The following is a 27,794-nucleotide window of genomic DNA, read 5'->3' as shown; positions in this document are numbered from 1 at the left end:
GGTATTTCCAAATCCGATGAGCTCCGCCTTTCTTTTTGTCTGTTTGTTTAGGCTGAAGAAATTAATTTACATGCGCCCTTTGTCGAAATCTTTCTAGATCACAGTTAACCAATCAGTGTTTATGCAAAAATTCGTAAAACAAATATTGCCTCCGGCCTCCAAGTGTATTTAGCTGTCCTTGCAGACGGTAGCCAAGTCTCTGGTCACGCTCAGTTGCGTTGCATATCATCCGGGTACTCACGGGGGGAAAAAACAATAACAAAGGCAACAACCAGTCCGGGGAATTGCGTTAGATCAGTGCCCCTTTAACATCATCACCAAGAGACTGAAAATGTTGCTATGAAAAGTACATTTCTAGTTTGTTTTTAAGCCCTTTTTATCGTCTTAATCAATTTTAGTCAATCTGTTAAAGAAATGGACAGACTTTTCAGTCAAAATGACTGAAATATTTACACATTTTATAAATTGCCTGAGAGAATCACATTTTACAAATTGACTGTAATATATACACGCTTACAAAGGAAAAAACAACGTCTTTCGCGCATTGAAGAATTTCCCAACCAAGACGTAGAGGAACAAGAATGAATCTGTCCAATGCTACAGCAAATGAAGGAAAACAAAATGCAAATATCATGATTACAACCTACCAGATTTATGTGTATAATTTTAGGCAGCTTCCTTGTTCGAGGAATGTATCCGTGAATATCCACACAAAGGAACAATATCCCACATGTCTGCAGCTGTACAAAGAAACTTATTCGATGTAAATGTGTCTCTGTAACAATCAAATATTTTAAAATATATATATCGTTTCGGGATATTATAACCCATGTTCGTTTCTCAACTGATCACCTAGATTGTTTCAGGTGTTTCACATAGGTGTCAAGTCTCAAAGGTCGGCTGAGAAAGCCCACGTGACAATTAAAAATCCATTGAGTAAGATAACAATGAGCAATCAATCAACGTATTATCAGTTAACTCTTTGAAAAAAGTATGTTGTTTTTATATCGGCACTTCACGCAAGGATATGAGTGTATTCCCTTTGTTTTAGTAAACCTAGACATGTAAACACTCACTTTTGACATATCCACTGTTCAAGATAACAGTGATGAATCAATCAATGTATTTTCTGTTAATCCTTTGATGACTAGGAACAATCCGTTGATTTACAAAAAAGTAAATCAACTGATCATTCATCTCTTGCTGGGCTGCCAAACAAATACACAAGTGTAGGGTTATGCCAGAAAACGTGGATGACAACAAGGGAGTAGTAATCGTATTATCGACACAATCCGAAATCTGAAAATTCTTTCACTGCATAGATACTTTTTTTTATTATTAAACTATAACAATCAGGGGTATTTCCAAATGACGACATCCAATGAGCTCCGCCTTTCTTTTTGTCCGTTTGTTTAGGCTGAAGAAATTAATCAACATGTGCCCTTTGTCGAAATCCTTATAGATCACGGTGAACCAATCAGTGTTCAAAAATGAGTAAAACAAATATTGCCTCCAAGTTTATTTAGCTGTCCTTGCAGACGGTAGCCCAGTCTCTTCTCAGGCTCAGTTGCGTTGCGTATGATCCGGGTACTCAAGGGGAAAAAACAATAACAAAGGCAACAACCAGTCAAGGGGAATTGCTTTAGATCAGTGCCCCTTTAATTCAAAAGTCAAACTTTTCTACAAGGTTTTAATATTGAACAACAGGTTTTGTAAATAAATTTCTGTCATCTTGCAAATGTCTTTGTATTTTCTTAAAACTTTAAACAAGTTAATATGGTTAACCTCTGACACACATTCTTAACTTTATCACAGCTTACAGTCAGCCAGCATGCCCAGCTGATGCTTCTTCCGCAGACACCAACATGCCGGGGATGACATGCACCCTCAAACCATCACATGCATCTGACTGCAACGCAGTCTCCCCAGATGAAACACACACGTCACTGGTTGTGACATCATCAAAGAAATCTTTACAAATCACACGCATCAGTGATCTCTTAGCTGTCAGATTTCTTTGTAATTTCATGTTTAGTTCTAGGATATTGCGCCTGTATGCCTAGTACTAGTGCATATGCCCCAGTGAACATTTTCAACATATTCCTATGAACTACTAATTTCTTTTCCTTCTGTTGTAGATGTTAGATCCTATACAGGGTGTCTGACAGTATTGATAGTACAGTGTTCCCTCGCTATTACGCTCTTCAATATAATTGATTATAGCGCACGGTAAAGCATGACTCCCAAAATTGACTAACATTTTTTTAATAAACTCAAGTTTTTCAATGGCGTGTTTGTTCCCCACCTGAACACCTGAAATACCAGTCAACAAATTCGAACTGAAGTAGGCAATTTAATCCTATTATTATGATATCTGGTTATAAAAAAATTGTCATTGCTTATCTGGACTAATGTTTGCAATACATTTTATTAATTATATTCAAAATTTCATTCAAAAATTATAATAATGTTTACATTGATTTCAGCGAAATTCTATGCGAAGTAATCAGTAGATCACACAACTCATCGTTACTTACAGCAACCACGGTCAGATTACCACTAATTTAGTTGCAAGGAAATGGATACACATATCATAAATGCTGTACCATGACTTGCTAAAAGTCATATTTGAGGCAGTTTGACAATTGAATGTTAACATAAGGCTTTCGCAATCAAAATACATGCAGTGTGGGAAGTCCCTACGGTGACTGGTCAAATTGTTCCATACGTAATAAAATATCCTGCATACCACCTGTACCAAAGTGTAACGCTTATGGTTCTTACAATTTTAAGTATATATACAGTCAAATCTCGTTAATCTGACACTCGTTAATCCGACACTCAATAATCCGACAATCAGCTTTATCCGACACTAATGATGGGAACCGATTAAATCAGTGCTATTCAGACCTGTTAATCCGACAGTCTCGCACTCCGACTCCGACACACCTAATTTGCAACCTATTACCGAAATCACTCACTATACAGTTTCATTTATCCGACACAAGATCAGCGAGTAGTATAGGTAATGGTGATTCATGACCACTTTCACTGGAGCCAGATTTATATAACTATCCGGCTACTACAGAGGGAATTTTTTATGCAAAAATGATGATGCGATTCAATTATCGTCATGAGTCGTATTAAAAGAAACATCAATATTAATTAATAATGAATAAAATTTACTATAGCCCACGAGGATATTGGAAAGGTATAGGAGCAATACAAAAATTAGCCACCGCGGCTAAGGTATCTAAAGATGTGGCCAAGGATTGGCTAAAGAAACAACCGATGTGGCAAATATACTTACCAGCACCGTGTTATATACCGAGGAAGAAGTTTGATATTTTTACAACGAATGAAGTTCATCAGGCTGACCTCTTGTTTCTTCCCCATGATAAGGTAAGATGCAAAACGTATAAATGACCTAGTGGATGTGGCTAGTCGATACAAAGATGCTGAGCCATTAACCTCGAAAGATTCAACAGAAGTAGCTAATGCACAGAGCCGCATATATAAACACGGACCACTAAAATGTCCCAAGCTATTTCAAGTAGAACCTGGTCGCGAGTGTATGGGATCAATAACTAAACTGTTAACAAAGCACGATGTCGAAATCAGGCGTGCTGAAAAAGAGGCCAACCGTAGTCAAGCCATCGTTGAAAGATTTAACCGGACATTAGCGGAATGTTTGTTTGGCTATCAGTATGGGATCGAAATGAAATTGGAACAATTAAGATCAACCGAATGGGTGACACAATTATCAGCTGTTGTATCAGCGCTGAATAATGAAGTAACAAGATTAATCGGGAAGAAACCATCCGATGCAATTAAAATGAAATCCATTACTTCCGAATCTTCAGCGCCGAGGAGAGGCAAAGAACAATCCGATTTCGTCTCAAAAGATATATAACATTAGTCGATTGGTTACAAAAGAAGGAGAGCCTATTCTTCATTATCTTAAAGATGGACCGGGCAGGGCATTTGCACAAGAAGAATTGCTTATAGTCAATTCTACTTTTGTAATCTTTGGATTGTAGAACGCCTTGGTATCTCTTGCGAATGCTTCAGAGGGGTCCTCGAACAACATTAAAATACCCTTCAATGATCTCACGGGAACGGTTAGATTGATATTCCACGTTGTATCTGTTTTGTTCCTGGTGATCTTTCGATGTCGAAGCACGCGATCGTACAAAATGGCTAAACTTTCGGTATACTGGTTACGAATTTGTCTGGCTAATTCAGGATCTGTTATCATCATACTCCAGTGAGATATTTTCAATAGAATAGCTACTAGGATCTTCAGTAGCTTTGATTACTCTGCTGTAGTCATTAAAAGTGAGTTCGTATTCTAACCTATCGCCTAGGGATGCTTGATAAAAGGGCATGTGACTATCTAGTAATTCAAAGTCTAGTGGAATATAGAAACGGTTACCTTATGCATCAGCAACGGCCTTATCTTCTACGACGGTATTATCACCACTATCAGCACCTACACACAGTCTCTATGTGTTCTGATTACAAATACCTTGGTTACTGTAAGTTTTCCCGTTCTTTAGCCATTCTCCAGAGATCCATGTAACAGAAATATACATCGCTGTCGTCAATACTCAAAACTTCATTACCGTGATTACCGTGATTATCGTGATTTTCTTAACAATTGCACGACCCATGTTCCGAACGAGCTCTCTGCTAGCGTCGGTAGAATTCAAACTAATTGTAAATGATAGTCGTGCAGCTCCTAGAACTAACACATCGTGTGTGCCGAGATTAGGAAAGCGAACCAGAAGTGTTTGATTCTGATCAATGTTACTGGGGTATTAGTTATAGTTACAGACTGGCGAATTGCTTTGACCCCTAATGGATCCCGAAGTCTACGTTGTGGGTTTAACTTGCGTCCGTATTGTGAAGACATTGTTATATTGAAATTATGTTTAATATAAAAATGGATGATATTAATCTAGATAACATAACTGATACTAGTACAATCAAAGAGGGTACTATTGAAACCAGCTTTACGAATCTTAACTATGAACTTTTGAAACCAGCCTTTAATGATTATTACGATGCCTTAAAAGAAACTCCTGTAGGTCGTGACTATTTAAAGTTTATGATAGATAGTAAAGGAATATTGCAACTGAGTGGCTCTCCGGATCTTATGAATTCTCGTACTCGTAAGCCCCTTTCCTTGTCTACGATAGCCAGTAAACATGGCATCAACACTGTTTGTAATGAATTAGGTTTTGTAAACTACTCACGAGAAAAACCTTCTGTGAAGACTACTATGGTTCTTCGAAGCGTGCGTACTGAACTTGGTAACATAGATAATTTGGAAGAAAGCTCGAAGCTGGCCTCGGACGGACTAGGAGAAATCTTGGATACTTACTACGATAATTCCATGTTACAGGTACCATCCTTGGAGTTCAGTATTAGGGAATTACGAGGTTTTGACAAAGCTATGCAAACAATGCGGGGAAAACTCATCAATAATATAGCGAAGCTATCCGAACTCGACAAGCATATGGCTTATGAGAAAACAAAACTTGGCAGGTGATGAATTCAGTAGACGCCGCGTTGCAGAAAGATTGCGTAACTTAGAAGATGAAAGATCAGCCCACCTCGAAGCAGCTTCCAGTAATAGAAAGGCACTTCGTTCACAAATCAGTAGAATTCGAGAAACTATCGATCAAGTCCTCAACGATGATACTGCACTGGCCGATAAAATTAAAACATTGTTCAGAGAACAGGGGATAACCATTGCCAGTATTTTAACCGCATTGGTACAGGCGGTACAGGAGGTGGCACAGCGCCTTCTGATAAAAATGGTGTAAAAGAGTGGATAAAAAAACATTTAAAAGCATTAGGACAAGCACTTGGGAGAGCCACGTCTGCACTTCCCGGTATAATAGGGAGTATTGTTTCCTGGCTCTTGAATTTATCAGCTAAAACCACCACTTGGCTTAGTCAAAACTTGTGGGCACTGATCGTAGCAAGTGCCAGTCTGTTGTACGTATCCGCTAAAGACTATTTAACCAAATCATGAATAAACCAGCCACGACTCCACCTACTAAAAGCCCTGTTTTTTCATCGATATGTTGTTGATTTTTAGCTATAATATGTGGTGGCACTTGTGGTTGTGCGTTAGTAGGAGTGTCGTATCTGTAGCTTGACTATTCCCGTTTCGCCTGTGTTTGTTTGCGTTATTAATTCGGTGTTAATATCTGAATTTATACCTGGTTTTTGTTGATCGGAAGCAATAACAATTTTATTAATTCAAATATTGAACATAGTCGTCCGATTAAAACTTGGGCTCCCTATGCACTAGGAGTTGTTGCTATAGCGGTGGTATGGTTGTTTTATAAGACCGGAGAAGAGAAAACGTCACCCCTGATTACACAACAACAAGTTCATTTAGAGGTAAGCCCCAATATAATGTTATAAAAAGCATGACTACTCCAGTTACAGATGGCAACGTATAATTCAGTGGTGGTCAGTGGCTTGGCCATTGGCTATGCCTGTATGGCTAAAATGATTACTAAAGCCACACCACCCAAGCTAGATTTTAATGGTTATGATATTGGTATGAGGGTTCTTGATATTGGATTGGCAATGGCAACAAAAGATATGCTCATCAAACAAGGACTTCTCCCAGAAGAAATAATGAAGTAATTAAACATTTGAAAATTTATATTATTGAACATTTGAATATGGCAACAATTGTGATGATGGTTGGTGGAGCTATTGTGAATACTCTAGCTTTTTCGTGGAGTAATTATTTATTTTCTACTCTGAGGGAATCAAACGCTAAAGCAGTTGAAGAGGAGCGTAAACGACATAATAAAGCATTAGAACAAACTCTAAGCAGCCCAGTCACAATTGACCAGAAATAGGACATTAAGATTAGATTTTATTAATGAAGAACTACGTAAGCAAGGACATTCAATTCAAACATTTAAGGATGTTGAATCTGCCATGCACGAATACTTCCTTGTTTATGGAAAGAAACTTGACCCAATACAGAGACCAACAATAAGTCAGTTTTATACACCGTCAGAGGCTCATAAAGACCGAGAGATAGTATTTATAATGTTTAGGTTATCAGTCATTGCTATTTTTAGCTACACAATGACTACACATAAACCATGATCTTTGTCAGGCTGAGTCTTATCAGCTATTAATAACCCTGACTGCTAATCTATAAATAGCCCTGACTGGCTGTTCCGCTGTTAGTAACCCTGACGGCTTATCTATAAATAGAGATGAGTACTCAGCTATAAATAGCGATGACTGGCTGACTGCTTATGTTAGGCTGGGCAGGACTCGGCTGATGACATGCATTTAGACAAATGATACAAGAAGTGTATATTTATCACAATGGCGAGAGGCACATCAACATGTAAATTCATACGCATGGGCCAATCACAAATTTGTGGAAAGAGCTGTATGTCGGATTTTTGTTGAATCCATTCCATTGCAATTAGAAAAGGGCACATTAATCATTTGTGTTCTGTATGTGGGATTTGGGTCAAAGGTAGTTTATGTTTATGTAAGAGTCACGGTGCTGACAAGAAACGGTTTCAAATTATTTATGAGAGGAAAAAGGCTTACCGAAATGAGATAAATAGATTGGGTAGAATTCAAACCAATTAGACATTAGTACATGTATTTATATATCACACAGACTTATGTTGTCAGAGAGCTGAAAGCTTTGGCAAAGCAACGTGGTCTATGTGGATATTCTCGAATGAGGAAAGCTGAATTGATTGTTTTACTCAGTTTGGAATACAACAAACCCCAGACTGTTAGAGAACTCAAAGCTCAAGATAAAAACAGTGGGCTGAGAGGTTATCTCACGAATGAGAAAAGCTGAACTGATCGCTTTACTAGATAATAATCAATCCGATGATGTTGATAAAAATAATCAACCAGTTGATGAGTAAAAATTTGTACCCACAGCCGGCGTTGGTAAATATCTAAGAGGTTGGAAGATTGATATTAATTCCAACATGGATGTTAATGATGTTAAGCCCATCGTATCGAGCAAAATTAACGAGGAGTTAGATGATTTAAATAATATAAAATACCAGCTGGCGATTAAAATGTCATTGAGTGAAAGTAATGCAGACAAAAGCACTGAATAAAACGAACCATATTTCCGAAGCAATCAAGAAGTTATAACCGAATCTGATACTATAAACGCATCATTAGATGCATCAATTCAGCGGATACAAGAATGTTGGATGAAAAAAGGTTCGGGTTGGGGTGTGGATAGAATCAATAGTTTATATTTAGATATAGCAAATTATATGCCTTTCAAAGGTGGATCTTATATAGATTTACCCTCGTATTATAAGAAGAAAAAAGCCATAATTAATGTAAAAAATAAAGGCGATGGCTGTTTAAGAATGATGATAAGATCTGCTTTATTCCTCGTAGATAGACCTTCGAGCTATCTCCAAAACGATGGACTCAACCTTGATTGTATAGACGAACCTACACCATTCTCATAAATTGATAAGGCAGAAAAGCAAAATAATTTAGCTATAAATGTTTTCGGACATTCTTCTAAAGGAATTGTTGTACACAGGATAAGCTCCGCTCCGGAACATATTCCAAGAATCAATTCATTTCTGATCGAAAAAGATGGTAAATATCATTATACATGGATAAAGAGTTTAAGCAGGCTATTAGGCGATCAAACAAAGATGCAGGAAAGAAATATTTCAGTGAAAGATGCCTGCATGGATACAGCAGACAAGATCTATTAGAAGCTCATAAAAAAAACTGCAGAGGTGTTGGACAGAATGCTATCAGGATCGATATGCCTAAAGACGGGAAAAATACATTAAAATTTGAACATTATTGTTATCAAATGCCAGTACCGTACGTAATTTACGCTGACTTCGAAGCACTTATCAAACCTATAGAAAATACAGTCCGAAGCAATCAAGATAGTTTTACGTACAAATCTCAAGAACATATTCCTTTTGGGTTTGGATATATAGTTGTAAGGTATGATGGGAAAACAAACCCGCCCGTGATTTACAGAGGTCCCGATGCAGCGGGAAAGTTCCTAGAATATCTACAAAACGAAAAGAGAGAATAATCAGGGAAAATTTATCGTGCAAGAAACCCATGTGTTTGACGAGGGATGATTGGAGGGCCTATAAGAAGTCGACTAGTTGTCATGTTTGTAATAAACCCCTGAATGGGGATTCTGTAAGAGATCATTGCCACGTCACGGGTAATTATCGGGGAGCCGCGCATAACGAGTGTAACTTGAAACTAAAAATGAATTCTCAAACAATACCCATCCCCGTTGTGTTTCATAGGATAAGATTCACATCTCATCATGCAAGCTATCTAAAAGACCGACGGCGGCTTAACGTGTATTCCTAACAATATGGAAAAATATACCGGGGGTATATCATTCTCGTTGACTAAAACTATATATTTTATGGACAAGGATGGAAAAGCCAGAATAAAGCACAGTAATGGGCTTAGATTCATAGACTCCGTACAGTTTCTGTTATCTTCCCTGGACAATTTAGCTAATCCTGATGACTTTGCAAGAACAAATCAATATACCGATCGGATAACACGTCATTTGTTGTTGAGAAAAGGTGTATATCCTTACGAATATATGGATAATTGGTCTAGATTCAACGAAACTAAATTACCACTGCTTGAATCATTCTATAGTAACTTAACAGAATCTAAAATAACCGATGCTGATTATGAACACACTCTGACGGTGTGGGATAAATTAGGTTGTAAGAATTTAGGCAATTATACAGACCAGTGTATACACTGAAGAGAAAATACACAGAGTTCTAAAGTTTGATCAAAGCCCTTGGATGGAGCCCTATATAAGGCTGAACACAGATTTAAGAAAGATAGCTACCAGCGGTTTTGAAAAGAACCTATGTAAGCTCATGAATAACTCAGTATTTGGTAAAACTATGGATAATCTAAGGAAGCGTGTTGATGTTAAATTAGTCAGGTCTAATGAGGAAGAAAGACTCAGGAAACTTATAGCCAGTCCAGCTTTTAATAGAAGCAAGATATTGATTACGACTTAGCTGCACTACATATGCAGAAGAGTAATATAAAATTCAACAGACCAGTGTATGTTGGTATGAGTATTCTTGACTTGTCAAAACACTTAATGTATGACTTTTATTACAACAAACTTAAGAAGCAATACGGTGTTAGATGCAAGGTGTTATATATATTTTTGCTATATTTGTGCTTAGCAGTTGCTATAATTTTCCTTAGCAGTTGCTATTTTTGCTATATTTCTGCTTTTTTTGCTAAGCAATTGCATAAGCAGCTGGTTGATCGGTTTTTAATACGAGTTTACAATGCTTCGTTTCCGCTAACAGTTTTCTGACTTTATCTTGTTTGGGCTTGGTATAAATAACATCATTTTCGCGTAGACATTCCTCAAATGAATCTCGGTCTTTGTAATGAAACAAGGCTACCCATTTAGTCAGCTCTCTGAGATCTTTCAGAACTGAGTTGTATTTTTGAGTAAGTGAATTAATAGCATCCTCCACATTTGCGACAAACTGTTTTTGCTCATCGAGCGCCGTCCCAGAACCAATTATTCCCGTTCGTGTTTGCGATTGTGCACCAAGAATTGCCCATACATAAGTTCTTATTGATTCATTAACTCTTACAAATCCTGGGTTAGTAAAATTAATTTCTGTTTTATCATTAAGAAATTCATTCCAAGCATTTCCAGGTGGTTGCTCAACCTCTTGGACGGTGAAAGCAACACCACCCTTAAAGTTCATACGATAGTCTCTCCACTCACAAAGCTCGTAAGAAGCCGAACTCTTTTCACTAAATCATCGCTGACTTCTTTAACAGAGTGTGCACCAGCGTACAGAATACCTAGACCATGGTTAACTCCACTCAGACGCCAATCTTTACTCGTAGAAACATTAAATTCCTGACAAATACATTCGAATGCCCGCCTATTGTACGGATTATTTGATGCTTTCTATGCTCGATCATGCGGTAATGGGGCACTAATTTCTTTTAGTATACGTCTGATCTGATAGTACACGTGAAATGATAAATCAGACTTATTTAGTTCAAATCCTGGGGTATAAAGAGATACACCACATCCTGTTGTGGCACACCATATGGCAAAGTTTAACTGGTTCTGACAAAATTGCATCGGATTGTGAAACCAATCGTGCACCATTTTATCACTAGTTGCCATGAACCTGTATTTTTCAAAGATATCAGGGAAATGAACAAAAAAATTAGCATCAGAGGCACTTACTAAAATCGATTGATTAAAAATGTAAGTTGATTTCATATTCAAGTTATGATATAGTATCTTTGTATATTTAATATGTATGTCACACTCCCGGGAATAACAAATGGTCAGTCTATTCAACTGCTTCATACTATCGATAACTCGGATGGACAACTTGAAGTCGCCCTATGAGGTGTAACGTATTACCCACGGTGGACCAATATAAATGCTGCGAGATATAATAATTGGTTTTTAATAGGTGAATTAGGTATTGATCACACTCGCATTGCTATACCTGATTGGTATTACAGCGTATGCTCACTCAATGATGAAATTTTTAAGCCTAATGGAATTAGTCTCACACAAAATGAGTCGAATGGGATGCTGAAATTAAGCGCTGGAGAAGAGAAATTACTTCTTGCTAAGATAGCAGAAACACTTGGATTTGATGGCAGAATGGGAATGATACCACCCAACGATATAGTGCATGGAGTTAAATTACCCGATTTAGTTCCCTATAAAGAGTTGTGCATCCATTTTGATCAGATCAGTATGACGGATAATATTCAACTCGAAAGTCCTTCTACTCTGTTGAGAGCTATTCCAGTCAAAGATGAAAAATATAATAGCGGTAGAACGGAATCTTTCTCATCATTACAATATAAAAAATTAAAGCGGGGTATTATTTCAGACCTCCAAATTTCTGTATTAGATGTAAAACATCAACCTGTACGTATAGGATACTTAAGTGTAACACTCCATATTATAAATAATGGTTGATTCATCAGGCCCTGGAACACTCAGACAATGTAATACAATAGCGCTTTCCGATCTCGGAGACACAGAAGGATTCGGTAGACCCGGTACCGATGGTAAGTTATACGCTTTACACTTACAAGATAATGTATACAAGCGGAAAGAAGTTACATTCACAGGTAATCTAGGAGGTTTAAGCGATGCCGACGTTAGTAGACTCAATAAAAACACTTCGTACAATCTTACTGGCAACGATGATAATAAATGGACTATGATTGAAGCAAAAATCGAGTGGCTACTGAATATCGTCATTACCCCACCATATGTCATGACGGGTAAGGCACATAATTTAACTAAGATAATAAATAGTGGGATCATACTCGGGGCATATATTCCATCAAAACGAAAAAGTGTGTAAGTCTCTGCCCTGCCAGAAAACCCAGGTCATATGTTATTTAGTCGTCCGGCATAAAAAAATGTTAGTTTAAATTTGGTTACTGAATTCAATGATATTAAAGATAACTTGATCGCCATACCTGATCTTTCTACACTTATTATTGAAGGCGTGTTTGGAGATGCACCAGAGGATGCCTTCGAAATATTACCAGGTCTATCAATTAATTGGCTTAAGAAACACCAACGTCAACGTTGCAGTATTATTTATATGGGAGTATCACCCGTTGCAACCCTTGAGGGGGTCCAAGTTATAAAAAGTGATTGCATTTCTCTTACTAAGATATTCGTGCCGTATAATATATTCTGAAAGTTTTCTCTTTTGCTGTTTTCATGGAAACATGATGGAATTTAGAAATTTTGAAGACTGGTTTTGTATAGCTAATATATTTTCCAAAATTGTGTGCTATATTTGCTATAATTTTGCTAAGCAATTGCATAAGAAGCTGGTTGATTGGTTTTTAATACGAGTTTAGAGTGCTTTGATTCCACTAAAAGTTTTCTGACTTTGTCTCGTTCGGGCTTGGTATAAATAACATAATTTTCGCGTAGACATTCCTCAAATGAATCTCGGTCTTTGCAATGAAACAGGGCTACGCATTTGGTCTGCTCTCTAAGATCTTTCAGGACAGAGTTGTATTTTTGAGTAAGTATGCTGAAATTAAGCACTGGATAAGATGGTATATTTTATGATTACTTAGCAGAAACACTTGGATTTAGTAAAGGAGCACCAGTAAGAGTGCAACCCAACAAAACAGTGCATGGAGTTAAATTACCTGATTAAGTTCCCTATAAAGAGTTGTGTATCCATCTTGATCAAATAAGCACGACGGATAATATTCAACTAGAAAGTTCTTCAACTCTACTCAGAGCTATTCCAGTCAAAGTTGAAAAATATAATAGCGGTACAATGGAATATTTCTCATCATTACAATATAAAAAATTAAAGCAGGGTATTATTTCAGACCTCCAAATTTCTGTATTAGATGTAAAACATCAACCTGTACATATAGGATACTTGAGTGTAACACTCCATATTAAAAATTTTGGTAAGCATTCGCTCATCACGCCGAAGACCCGGTTTCGATTCCCGACATGGGTACAATGTGTGAAGCCCATTTCTAGTGTCCCCCGCCGTGATATTGCTGGAATATTGCTAAAAGGGGCGTAAAACCATACTCACTCACTCACTAAAAATAATGGTTGATTCTTCAGGCCCTGGAACACTCAGACAATGTAATGCAATTGAACTTTCCGATCTCAGAGACACAGAAGGATTCGGTAAACCCGGTACCGATGGCAAGTTATACGCTTTACACTTACAAGATAATGTATACAAGCGGAAAGAAGTTACATTCACAGGTAATCTAGGAGGTTTAAGCGATGCCGACGTTAGTAGACTCAATAATAATAATGGATGATAATAAATGGACTATGACTATGATTGAAGCAAAAATCGAGTGGCTACTGAATATCGTCATTACCCCACCATATGTGATGACGGGTAAGGCACATAATTTAACTAAGATAATAAATAGTGGGATCATACTCGGGGCGTATATTCCATCAAAACGAAAAAGTGTGTAAGTCTCTGCCCTGCCAGAAAACCCAGGTCATATGTTATTTAGTCGTCCGGCATAAAAAAATGTTAGTTTAAATTTGGTTACTGAATTCAATGATATTAAAGATAACTTGATCGCCATACCTGATCTTTCTACACTTATTATTGAAGGCGTGTTTGGAGATGCACCAGAGGATGCCTTCGAAATATTACCAGGTCTATCAATTAATTGGCTTAAGAAACACCAACGTCAACGTTGCAGTATTATTTATATGGGAGTATCACCCGTTGCAACCCTTGAGGGGTCCAAATTATTAAAAGTGACAGCATTTCTCTTACTAAGATATTCATGCCGTATAAAAAACATTTAATAAGGTTGATGTATACTCTCAAACATTGAAGCAAGACCAATTAAAGACTTATATGATATAATAATATACACTTTGGGTTTATATCCGGCACTCGATGAGGCATTTGAAAAGATGGATACTGTTGATGTATTTCGATTACATCAAATAAGCGACATAAAATATCGAATAGTGAAGGAGAGGGAGTTGAGACTTGGATTGTATAAAAAGTATCGCAGAGCCTTGAGTGCTCTTGACGGAGTTGACACCGCGCTTGTAACAGCTGCATATTACAATGGCTTCAGAGATAACTTGCTTAATAATAAACAATTAATGCTTTAAATAAAGAAAACAGGATTGATCACATGCTTAGATTACCTCAATCACATTAAAATCAGATACAAGTTCTCACTATCGCCGAGGACATCCCATTATAGGTCACAAACTTTCGCGAACTATGACCTACCAATGAAATGACTAACATGAAGTCAACGTTAGCCACTTAGAAAGCAGCTTTCTTAAGCTTTGCAATTCCAGTTATACAGTTTGTAACATTTGTTTTGTGTTAAATTATAGAGGTTGCATGGTTAGAAAACATATTCCGCCAACAATGTAACATAACAATATGAATATTTATGTTTTACTTTTTTATTGCATGTTTCAATCATTATCTATCGTGTAGTTGTCCAATTTTCGATCACGAATATTGATACTACTTAATTTTGTTTATCCAACATACTTGTTAATCCAACATAATCATATACAACCATCGATGCCGGATTAAAGGGAATTGACTGTATATAGTGGAAGCTGCAACTAAATAAACACGATATTGGAATATATTATTCCTGATAAAATAATAATTTCAGATACAATTTCTTCCGACCATTGCATCAAAATTCTTTGAAGTTGTATCATTGGGTACTTTTTAACTGAATCACTGGTAGACTGGGAGGAAATGTGTGCACAGCTGATTGCTATTTCCGGCTTAGTTTACGAGAAAATACCGACGGTAATCTTAATCTCTGTATATAATGCCTTGGAGAGGAGGAATTACATTTTAAATGGTAAATCTAGTGATGTTTTTTTATCAAATATCATACTTTTATTGACCAATTTTCAACCTGTTTATTCACCTGAATTCGCTGAAGGGATACGATGGGGTTTTTTTTAAAGCGCATATTAATACTCGATAAATCTTTTTTTACACTATGAATCATTAACAACTTCTATTCTAATCTTTTTTAAACTCTTGAACGTGCAATGTAGATCATGTTAAGTAGGCAGAACATGTATACTGTTATGCTCGTCACCTACTTACTACGACTTGACCTCCGTTTAACCATTGATCATCTATAACGCTCATCAATTATTTGGACCCCAAAGGTAGCGTTGTAGTGAGGGATAACTGTACTTTGTTTCTTGCACTGTCCTCAGCGAGGAATAGGCTTATAAAGCCACACCTTATCCCATTTTAAAAGTCCACTATGTGCTGTCTGGTTGTAGGTGTTTCTTTGTGTTTGAGAAGATACTTTTATATTCTGGTACCTCCCTAAAAGCTGCTTCCATCTTTCTCCTTGTGTTATCTGTATATTTGGCAGCATCTACAGTTATTTCCTCTGGACTGGACTCATACACAATGTCTAGTGGCATTCAAATTTCATGACCAAATGTGAGAAAATTTGGGGTGAATTCAGTTGAACTGTGTTTGCTGATTATTTGCAAATTTACTCAGCATATCTCCTCTTGTCCTATTCAGTCTTTCCACTAATCTGTTTGACTGAGGGGGGTAGGGAGTAGTGCCAAGTGTATTACACAGAGATTTGAACACAGCCAATTACAAAAGTCTTACCTTATCAGAGTTGAGTGATTCTGGTACGCCATATGTACACACAAATTCAGACCAAGTTTATTGCTTTCTGTTTCTGCTTTCTGGTCTGGAACTGGACATGCTTCGGCCCACTGTGTGAAGTAATCCACAGCCACATGGATGTATTGGTTCCCTTCTGATGTAGTTGGCACTGGTCCTGTTATATCTGTAGCTAGTCTCCCCATGGGTGTTGATGAAATATCACAAACAAGTTGGGCTTTTCTGTTTCTTCCACCAAGATTATTCCTAGATCACAAGCTTCACATCACCTTTCAATATCCTCTCACAGGCCAGTAGAAGTTATTTCTTATTCAATCAATGGTTCTTCTTGCTCCCATGTGTCCAGCTGTCAGGTTGTTAAGTGCAAAATCAATCATCTCCTGTCTCATTAATGATGGAACAATCTTCAAAATCTTCTCACCACTCACTCTTGGCAACACCCATTTATAGCACAAAATACCATCATGCAGTTCCAGAAGGTCCCAACTAGCCTACAGTCTTTGCACTTCCCTTTCTCTTGCGAATGCTGTCTGTTTTCATGTTCAATCCACTGAATGACCTGTCTTAACACTTGGTCTTTTCTTTGTTTAATTTCCCAGTCCTGTTGAAACTTGAGATTGAGAGTCTGTCCCTTGAGTTGACACTGTGATTACATTCTTCAAAACCACGAAGACTTCCAGGCCAGTCACTGTACCTGCATCCTCTGGAATGGTATCTGATGGTAGTCGTGACACAGCATCAGAATTCATATGTTTGACTCCTGGTCTGTGTTGTATGTCAAACTCATACTCAGAGAGGATTTCCAACCAGCGGGCCACCTGTGCCACTTGTTTTTTGAAATTGTAAAGCCATTTTAAGCTATCAGATTTTTGTCCTATCAGATAATATCTAATGTGTTCTGACATGTAAACTGATACTAAGAGTTCTTTTCTGATCATAGAGTTTGTTTTTTTCAGCTTTAGACAAAAATCTGCTTGCAATTGCCGGCATCTGTGTCCAGTATGAAAGGGAAATTTAAGTTTGGACATGCTTACACTTCTGCTGTTGTTAGCTTTTGTTTCAAAGAACAGAATGCTTCCTCACACAAGGAAGTCCCCTTGAAGTTTTCCCCTTTGTTGGTCAGTATGTACAGTGAGGATGATGGATTCAATAATATCCAGAAAACCCAAGAAACTTTCTCACATCTGCTACATTGCTTGGGGTGGGCCATTTTGTGATAGTCAATTTTTATAAGGGTCTGTTGCAAACCCTCTCTTGCATATGACATGGCCTAGATAGCTAACTTTAGACCCACACAACTTACATTTCTTTGGCTTCAACTTCAGTCCTGCTTCCAAGAGCTTCTGAAATATTTCCTACAGCCTCTACAAGTGCTCCTCAAACGTGTCACTGAACACGATGATATCAGCTAAATATATTACACAAAGTTCCTCAGAACTTGTTCCATTAATCTTTGGAACGTTGCGGGTGCTGCACTTAATCCCATGGGCATAACACTGAATTCATATAGTTCATATGGTGTTGAAAAGGCTGTTTTCTCCTCATCATCATCCTCAAGGGAGACTTGCCAATATTCTGAAGATAGATTCGGTGTACTGTACCACTAAGCATTTCCAAAACTATGCAAAGCATCAGCTATCCTTTGAATTGGGTAGGTGTCTCCATGATAGAGTTCATTCACAGAATGAAAATCTATACATACCCTTGTTGACCCATCAGATATCTCAACCAGCACTATTGGAGATGACCATTGACATGATGAAGGCTTAATAACATCTCAATCAAAGATATGTTTCTGAGTTCTTTCACTTCTTGTCTCTTCTGAATAGGAACTCTCCTTGGTACATGATGAACAAGTCGATGATTTCCAGTATCAAGTTTGTGCTTGATGATGTTAGTTCTGCCTAAATCTGCCTAAAAAGACTTGTTGTTTCTGGTGTTGCGTAACTGTCACCTGTAGTGACTGAGAAGAAGAATCCACAACCTCTATACCACACCCCTTCCATCCTCTCTTTAATCAGTCTATGATTTTCTATTCTGATGCAATCCTCAAAGCTTAATCCACATTATCAGGCTTGCTATGGCTAACAGCCTTTCTCAGTTCACGTGGTTCTAATCCCCTTATGAATTGGTCAGTAGCAATTTCCCTCCGACTCCCTCTGACTTATTTTAGGATAAACTTGCATTGATAATTTCCTAACATCAGTTCCAAACACCACCAATGATTCAGTTTCTTTCCTATATCTTTTAGTGAATAGCAATTTGTAGCTTCTCTTTTTCTCTTCGCTATCAAAACATAACTTTAGCTGATCAGTTAGCAATGTGAAGTCTGCTTCCTGTTCTGATGAACAACTTGCATACACTGATTTGGCAGCACCTCTGAGATTTAAGGCAAGAAATTGTCTTTTCAAATCATTTGTCCATCCATTAATTTCTCCACATAAGTTAAAATCCTTAAGACAATCAGTAAAACCTGTGTAAGAATCAGGCAAAACAATTGGTCTTGGAATCCTTGTAATTCCATCTCGTTGTTCTCCACTGTCCACATTCACATTTCCAGAGGCATCTTGAATAGTTCATGTTTCTGCTGCCACCATTGTAGGAATTACACCATGAACACAGGATGAAACAATCCGTACATTTATTCGCAGACACAATGGGTTCAGCCCTCCATAACACACCATACCTCTCTCCACCGTTACCCAAAAACTAACAGCCCCCCTACCATTACATCATAATGTCTTATGATACATACACAACATAGAGTGTAACGAATGCAAGGATGCAAACAAACCTTGAGCATCAAAGAAAACTGGATGTGATATTGTGTGGAAAAGCACCTCACAGTGATATCCCATTCGCGGAGCTCTATACTATCACTGTCACCAGTCAAAGCTCCCCACTGTGAAAAAATGGTCAGAATATAACTTTACATATAGTACACACTGACTTGTATAGTACACACTGAGTTGTACAGTACACACTGACTTGTATAGTACACACTGACTTGTATAGTACACACAGAGTTGTACAGTACACACTGACTTGTATAGTACATACTGACCCCACTAAAATACAGATCAATAGCTTTCTTTTGATGAATGAGAATCTCACACTTCTTTCATGATTCAAAAACACTGATGTTCAGTCTGCCAAAGATGTAATAGAGGTAGTAGTTTCATAAGAATTATCGAAAAATAGTTATTGTTGTTAATGATTCTAAGAATACTACCTCTATTACATCCGAAGTACTCCCTCCCACCTCCCCAATTCATCTACCTCTAGTGGTTAGATGTGGGAAAAGAAATGAGATTCCTGCCATTACGCACGTCATAATGGGTTGCTATTGTACTTTATGGGTAACAACTAATTGTGTGATTGACAGTGAAGAGGACGTCTGTTGAAAATCTGAAAATTTTAGTTACCGTATATGACCGCGTATAAGCCGAATTTTGAGGACCAGAAAAAAGATTCTGTAGAAAGGGGTCGGCTTATCCACGGGATACACTTTCATGATAGTATTTTTCAGATCGTGATCTGTCAGAAACATCGCCTGAATGACGATGATTAGATAGATTACAACTTCTCGAAAGTTTGGAAGTTGCCAGGACTAGAGCCATTATTGTTATAAATTATCAATAAAGTTATTATTATACACCAATGTTGTCATTATTAAAAAAATGTTATGCATGTTACTACTTCCGATAATAAGTTTTCAACTGAATGCTCAAAGTTTATCGTTCTTCATAAACTCAACAATCTTTACATGTAACAATATATGTAATTCACAGCTATAATATATAATCCCCAGATGCAATCGCCAATAGCTATTACGTACGTTTTGCAAAGTTCATAAGTAAGTGTGAGTGAAGACAAAATACAGGATTTATTGCAAAGATGTAATATAGGTAGTATTCTTAGAATTATTAACAATGATAACTGTTGTTTGATATCTAAATATTCCAAGTGTCGTCAATACAAATTGGATAACAGCAGCTTGGCTAATGTTATCATGGCCAGCAGCACAGTCATGTGTGGGCCGGGTCTGCTGCTTGTAAACCAAGAGCATGGCTGGTCGGCCATTTAATTATGGATTGTGGATGAGGTGCAGGAAACTACAGGCTTACAAGCGTATCAGTGATTTGGCTGGTAGTTAAAGTTAGAATGCTTTGTGTTAGCTGGGACTTGATGCCACCAAGATACTGCCCGGCCATTGCTGTCCTCTTGCCATTTAGCATGTAGCTGTATTTGTTTAAATCCCGAAACTAAAAGTGTTGTGGACCCATTTGGCCGCATGACATCTTTGTGTTGACTGGAATGTATGTCATCTTTCCATTACTGACAAGAAGTGAGCTCTAAAAATGATGTGACCTTTTGTGGAAATGTTGGTGGGATATAATCAAGTGAGCTTATGTCATGGAGTATTTGTGTCGGTTGTCCATCATCTCCTCAGAAACCACTCGATCAGTGAAGCTGTAACTTCACATACTGTATTTTCTTGAGTATAGTGCACACTTTTTTCCCAAAAACATAGCTGTGTAGAAGGGGGTGCAGATTATTCACACCATAATGAGTTTTGATGGGTTTTCCCCCCCAACGCAAATACATAAACATCAGCATGTAACACCTGAAATACCATGTCAACAAATCTGTACTGAAGTTATGCAAAATAATCATGTAATTACACTGTCTGGTTATAAAAAGTGTTCATGGTATATCTGGCCCCGATTTCTCGAAACAAACTTAAGTTCCAAAACTGACTTAAGTCTGAGTTTTTACTCAAATTTGAGAAAACTCAGCAAAATGCATTTCTCAAACTAAACTGAGTTCAATTTTTAACTCAAACTGAGTTCGAAACCACGTAAAACTTAAGTAAGCTTACATGGTAAGCTTATTTGGACAAAAATGGCGATTGCTAATAGATGTAAGCTGAGATCGTGAAGGAGACAGGTTATTTCCAGGCAGCTTACTGATCGTGAAAACCCACTGGAATACATGTCGGACGATGATTTGTTCCTTAGATTTAGGTTTCGGGCCGAAACGATTCTTTACATCGTGTCACTCGTGTTCAAAAGACTGCGAAGACCCACTCAACGTAACAGCCCCCTTCCACCCCTAACACAGGTACTTGTTACTCTGAGATTCCTTGCTACGGGAGGCTTTTATTCCCTCATTTCTGAGTCCTTCTCGGCAATATCTGCACCATCGGTCTTCTGGTCTGTCCGAGATGTTTGCACCAGTCTATGTTCAGCTGCGGTTTGTGAGGATGCCCACAGGATCAGACGCAGACACCACAAAACAGAAGTTTCACAAAATCACAGGTAATTCTTCGATCTTTCAACCGTTTTGATATTACGTTATAAAAGTAAAGGGGGGCATAACTCTAAGTGCAAGTTAGAGCAATGCTAAAATCCGGAGTTTAGAAAACGGAAAACAGCATTTTTTTTAACAGTCATAATAGTTCCCTTAGGCGGCATACTGTAATTGTAAAGTGTAAAATGTTCAGGTATGAATCAATATGAAATTACCATCCACCATCATCCTTTTAACCAATAAAAATAATAAAAAATAAGAATGTCATTTTTTTTCAGGATTTCCAAATGTGCTAGAGTGTGTAGATGGCACATTTGTTAGAATCATAGGCCCAAAGGTGAATGAAGGTGACTACCTGAATCGTAAAGGCTATCACTCGATGAATGTTCAGGTACGGACATAAATGGTTCACACAAATTATGTATGTATTAACACCAACTAAAAATTCATTATGATTACGTGATCCCTAAAGAATAATGGGAATTTTATGTCAATATTTACAAATGAAAGTATATTTCAGTACCAATGAAAAGCGATCCTCCGCTTCCTTTCAGATGATCTGTGATGCAGAATACCGATTTATCAACTGTGTAGCAAAATGGCCAGGAAGTGTACATGACAGCAGAATATTCAAGGATAGCAGAATCAGTGTTGCGTTTGAAAATGGTAGGTTTACCAGACTTTGTAGTTGCTATGAACATCGGTACAAATGACCATTAAATAAAAAATACATGTAACATGTTGTGAATATTTCTCAAAGCTGGTTTTGTCAGAAATAAATTATGATCATATAACCACTGAAGTTGTTAAATATTTCTTGAGCTGGCATGTTGCAGGTTTTCATGAAGAAATGTAAAAGCACCATTCACTATATACTGGCATCTTTTGCAGATAGAATGCATTATGAAGTGAAATACTTAAATTCTCATTTGTATAGTGTGATCATGTTTATCAATTTATCACCCCTGCCGTTCCAAATATTATTTGGGTGACAGAATTTCATATGTCATATGTTCTTATTTTTGTATGTTACAGGCACATACAAAGGTTTTTTGTTAACGGATTCAGCCCACCCCTGCGAAACCTACCTGATGACACCATTCCTCTCTCCAGCATCTAGAAGTCAAGAAATATATAACCGCTGCCATGTCCGAACCAGAGTTTTAATAGAACAAAGCTTTGGCATCTTAAAGCGGCGATTTTCTTGTTTACATAGTGGCCTTAGAACATCACCAGAGAGGGCCTGTCAAGTCATCACAGCATGTGTAGTACTTCACAACATAGGAATTGATAGGAAAGACATAATTAATTTGCATCATGAACCCTCTGATGGAATGGAAACTGCCAATGTCAATGTCAGCATTGCTAATGACTGGAGTGGTGTTATTGTCAGAAATTACGTATGCCAGTCATTCTTTTCATAAATCTATTTGATGTATGGAAGGTAAGATTTAGTCTCCATACCTGATGCTTGTTTTAACGATTGACTAAAATGTTCATTCAGTAAGCAGATACATCTTATGAACCGAGGTGTGAATTTGATGCATGAATAAATATGTGCATCATGTGTGCTTATATATACATATGTAATTGTGTACCAAAATGTTTGATTTGTGTATTAAGAGGATGTGTGCATTATTATGTGTCCAGTTGATGTGGTATAAACCCACTGTCTCCACTGAATTTTTTCAGTATAGATGCATCTATAGTAATGAAAGATAAGAATATTTTTGCATGACTAAAATGGTCAACATTTATTGAAAAAATACCGCCAATAGTTCGGCATTTTTCATGTGAATGGACAGACAGCACACATTCATCTGTCCCCCTTCCACTTCATAGCAGGGGATAGTAAATAAATCCACAATAGTATTTCAAGTTATTAACATTTATTAACAGTAAAACATTGATAAAAATCAGATTATCTCCCTTATCAATGTTATCCATATTACATCCATTCCAATAACTTGATAAAATATGAGTTCAGTTGCAAAGATTAGCTTACATGTAATGTTATTGAACTCAAGGATCAGGAAGATACCTGCTCATCATCACACAGGTTTTCATTTCTCTTAAAGTAAGAGTTCAGTGAAGGAAATTGGCAAAAGTAGAGCTGAAAAAAGACTTACATTCAGTAACACAAATTTAGGGCAAAACATGAAAAACAAGCTTGCCAATATTTACTCAGTTTCTTCTCATATCTTCATTATCTAATAAGAACATTAAGACATCCATGCTCCTGTCCCTGCAACACTGATGCAAAATCATATACTGCATATCAGTAGTCTGGACAAGTTGATGTGGATCACTGAATATACATATTGAGAATGTTATAAATGATTCGCCTGTGCTCATTGCTTATGAATCTTGTATTGATAGTATGTAAGGATGTCCATGGCCACCTTACAGGTCATACCAGCAGAAGATTCATTTTATGAGTCCCATGCTGAATTTGTTGGTGTGTATTGAACTGGCTGCAAGCAAAAATTTGGAGGGAAAAATATTTGTGGTGAAGGGGCAGCTTGTATTTCTGCAAATACATACAAATACATCTACTTTTATATTATTGACATCAGATTATAATGTCTTACCATTGTCACACATTGTTGGTGTCACTGCCTCTAGGAGTAAAACTGCAGCTGAATCCCCATCTACAGCACAATAAGTAATGCAACATCAGCACATATGCAAACATGTACTTAATCCTACCTCTGATGGTTTATACCTGTTTGACTGCACTGGCACTACTATACATATTAACTTTGAATAAACCTGTCGTCTGTAGACTGCAGGAGACGTCACCCAATGAAATATTGTGTTGTTGATAAATGTGTTATGTAAACGTCAGATGAATTAATCAGAACATAATGTCTACATTTTCAATAAACAGTTCCATCACTTAAAATAGAATATGTTCATTACCAGTATACTTCTGCATTGTATCAATGGTCACGCAAGACTAAATCATCTTGGTATATATCATAATTGTATTGTAAGAATGTTAGGACATGATATCAAGATGTTATTTCAACAAGATGAGGATGTAAAAACATTATATAAAGCGTAACACTTTAGAAAGATATATCTTTAGCCTGTTCAGCCAACAGTACGCAACTTATCTACCTTGAGTGTCAAATCCACAAGCTGACCTTTGGAGTGTGACGCCTCCTTATTGCATCTGACTTTTCTTTTGCTGGACGAAGGAAAACTACTGTATGCATTGTGCAGGCACTTTTAACACAGATATCAACAAACAATATTTCTCTTATCATTCAATAAGGGGCACTCAATATAAGGTTACATGTCGCTGTTTCTTGTAAAAAAATAGGGGGTATTTTAACATTTTTAGATGAATTATTAACGGATGTGTGTGTCCGGAGCCAAGTAACACACTAAAAGCATAAATTGTGATAACTGTTGCCTAACACTGTCATTTTCAATAAACCCTTATAGTGAGTTATGAGTGAATAATTCAAGGGAAGATGGGGATATTTATTTATGCAAATTATGAAAACATTTATGAAATTGTGCAAACAATAATAATTATTGCATAATAAGTTGCATACAAAATACCAAAAACAAACAGTGTCATTTGATATGTAAACATACATCTCTGTTTCAAGTAGCATATTGCTTCCTGGCCTCATCTGCAGATATTCGCATAACTGGATTTTCTGGAATACAATTTGCTTCATATCAGTAAACAATTTTCAGATATGTCATTCACAAATTTATCAAATATTTTGGATTTTTAAAAAAAATTCTCACTGATATCTACTTTTACTAAAATAGGCTACTGTAACATTATATCATTCATTTTCAACAACATCATCAACAAAGGCAGGTCCAGAATTTAGAAATAAATATATGTGTAGCCGCGGTGGGGTCCAACAGTCTTGGCTGGGATGCGTGTAGACATGCTATGGTTCGCGTTGCCAAAGGTTCAGTGAACCCAGCAAGGTATTTCGATTTCAAACTTATACTTAGATACTACATTCAATATTACATCTGAATATTAATGTTCATCAACTTACGCATTTTGGACCTCGGTAATCTGCTCCCGACGACTGCACCTTGTTCTTTGCGCCAATGCCACACAGCTTGAATTTTCCAAACTAGGTGTCGCATATGTACTACTTCAACAAGGAGCTCCCCCCTCCCCCTCGGTCCAATTCGGCCTCTTGCCACCATCGACATTAAACCGTCGTGTCTCGTACGTTGACAATCATGTGCAGACGGCAAAGTGTTTACGGTTCAGTGTTTACTTTGAAAACGGAAGTCAAATCTCGCGCCAAGGCCGCATAAAAAACCCAAATGAGATCGGACTTAAGTCCTGGGTTAAAAACTCAGCTGACTTTTTGCTGAGTTTGATTTGAGAAACTCAGTTTGAGATTTGAGTAAAAACTTAAGTTTGTTTCGAGAAATCGGGGCCTGGACTTATGTTTGTAACTCATTTCATTAATTTTATTCAAAATTCCTTTTAATATATTGTTTTGATTAATTTCAGTGAAATGTGTGTGAAGCGATCTTAAGATCTCACAACTCACCGTTATTAACAGCAACCATGGTCAGATTACTGCTATTGACGCCTTGAAACAATCTTTAGTTGACAGAGAATGGATACACATACCATAAATGCCATACTTTGACTCATTAAAAGTCATATTTGTTGTAGTTTGACGATTCTATGTCAACTTGAAGTTCTCGTGATCACTTGTGTGGGAGCCTCGATGGCGACTGGTCATATTGTGAAATGTGAAAAATAATAACAAGCAACAGCGATCAGCTGCACAGAAGTGCTAAGCTTAGGGTTACTATCATTTTAAATATATTTAGTAAAAGCTACAACAAAAATAACAAGATACTGGAATATATAGACCGACAGCAAAGAGCACTTTGGTCAAACGAACAAGGTACCAATATTGGAACACAGGAACATTAACTGTGTAACCCAACATATTTGTATATGGTTGTCTGCCGGGGACCCCCTGCTGTGTGTGGCCCCTGGCCCCCCAAAAGAAGGGACCATTCAAGGGCTGGATCAAACATTGGAGGTACCACATGAAAGTAAGTGTAAAAGAACTGGTTCATCTCACAGAGTACAGAATGGGCCACACCAGACAAATCTTCCTCTGCATAAGGCCTGCCAGACAACCCCAGAGAGGGTCCCAGAATTTGGGCTGGGTACCACATGAAATCAATATAAAATGAACTATTACACTCTACTTAGTATAAAATAGCCATTGCCAGACAAATCGTCTGCTGCATAAGGCCCGCCAGACACCCCCAAATGTTGACCCTTAATGCACTCAGTAGACACTCTGGTAAAATTTGACTAGAGTATACATTCAAAGTACCAGATGAAAGTAAGTTTAGATGAACAGGTACATGTTACTGAGTACAAAACGGCCCATACCTGACACATTTTCCTCTGCATAAGGTCCGCCATACCCCCCAGAGAGGGTCCCAAAATTTGGACTGGGTTAAACATTGAAGGTACCACATAAAACCAACATAAAATGAACAATTGCACTCTACTTATTGCACAATACCCATTGCCAGACAAATCATCTTCTGCATAAGGCCCGCCAGACACCCACATAAAGTTGACCCTTCAGGTATACACGGGTTAAATTGGGCTGGAATATATATCAATTGTACCACATTAAGGTAAGTTTAAATAAACAGGTTCATATCACAGTACAGAATGGGCCACACCAGACAAATATTCCTCTGCATAAGGCTTAAACATTGGAAGTATCACATGGAACCAACATAAAATGAACTATTACACTCTACTTATTACAAAATACCCGTTGCCAGACAAGTCATCTTCTGCATAAGGCCCCCCAGACACACCCTCACTCCACCCCACACAGTTGACCCTCTGTAATCCCAGTGTGCATCATGAAACATAGGAGGCAGAAGAGCATTGGACATCAGCTCCGAGAGTCAACAAATGGTCAAATGTATGTTTTGTTCTTAAAGATGGAAGGATTTTATTGAGATTAAAATCACTTATTTATAAAATTAGGTCTCTGAATACTAGTATTGATATCATAGATTAGGCCTATCATTGAAATGTACTGAAAATGGCATGAATCTGATTCTTGTGTATATATATCTGATCAGCTATGAAGTCCTCAAAGCCTGCCATAGCCTGATAGCTTGACTATGGATTCCTACAAGCCCAAACATGCTCAGATAAGCATATGATGCTAT

The 27,794-nt window shown here is 37.4% G+C and overlaps 1 protein-coding gene and 1 pseudogene across 2 annotated transcripts in view; both read left to right on the top strand.

Moving 5' to 3' along the window:
- LOC139478191 (myotubularin-related protein 9-like) overlaps positions 1 to 27,794 on the top strand; it is a 247,404-nt gene that overhangs the window by 107,379 nt on the left and 112,231 nt on the right. The window lies entirely within an intron of this gene.
- LOC139464653 (putative nuclease HARBI1) lies at positions 21,165 to 22,886 on the top strand (annotated as a pseudogene).

The sequence above is a fragment of the Haliotis cracherodii genome, unplaced genomic scaffold (assembly GCF_022045235.1).
Source record: "Haliotis cracherodii isolate W230 unplaced genomic scaffold, xgHalCrac1.p SCAF_1, whole genome shotgun sequence".
Lineage (NCBI taxonomy): Eukaryota > Metazoa > Mollusca > Gastropoda > Lepetellida > Haliotidae > Haliotis > Haliotis cracherodii.
Note: the sequence above shows the minus strand (reverse complement) of the source record. Positions and strands in the feature narration are given on the sequence as shown.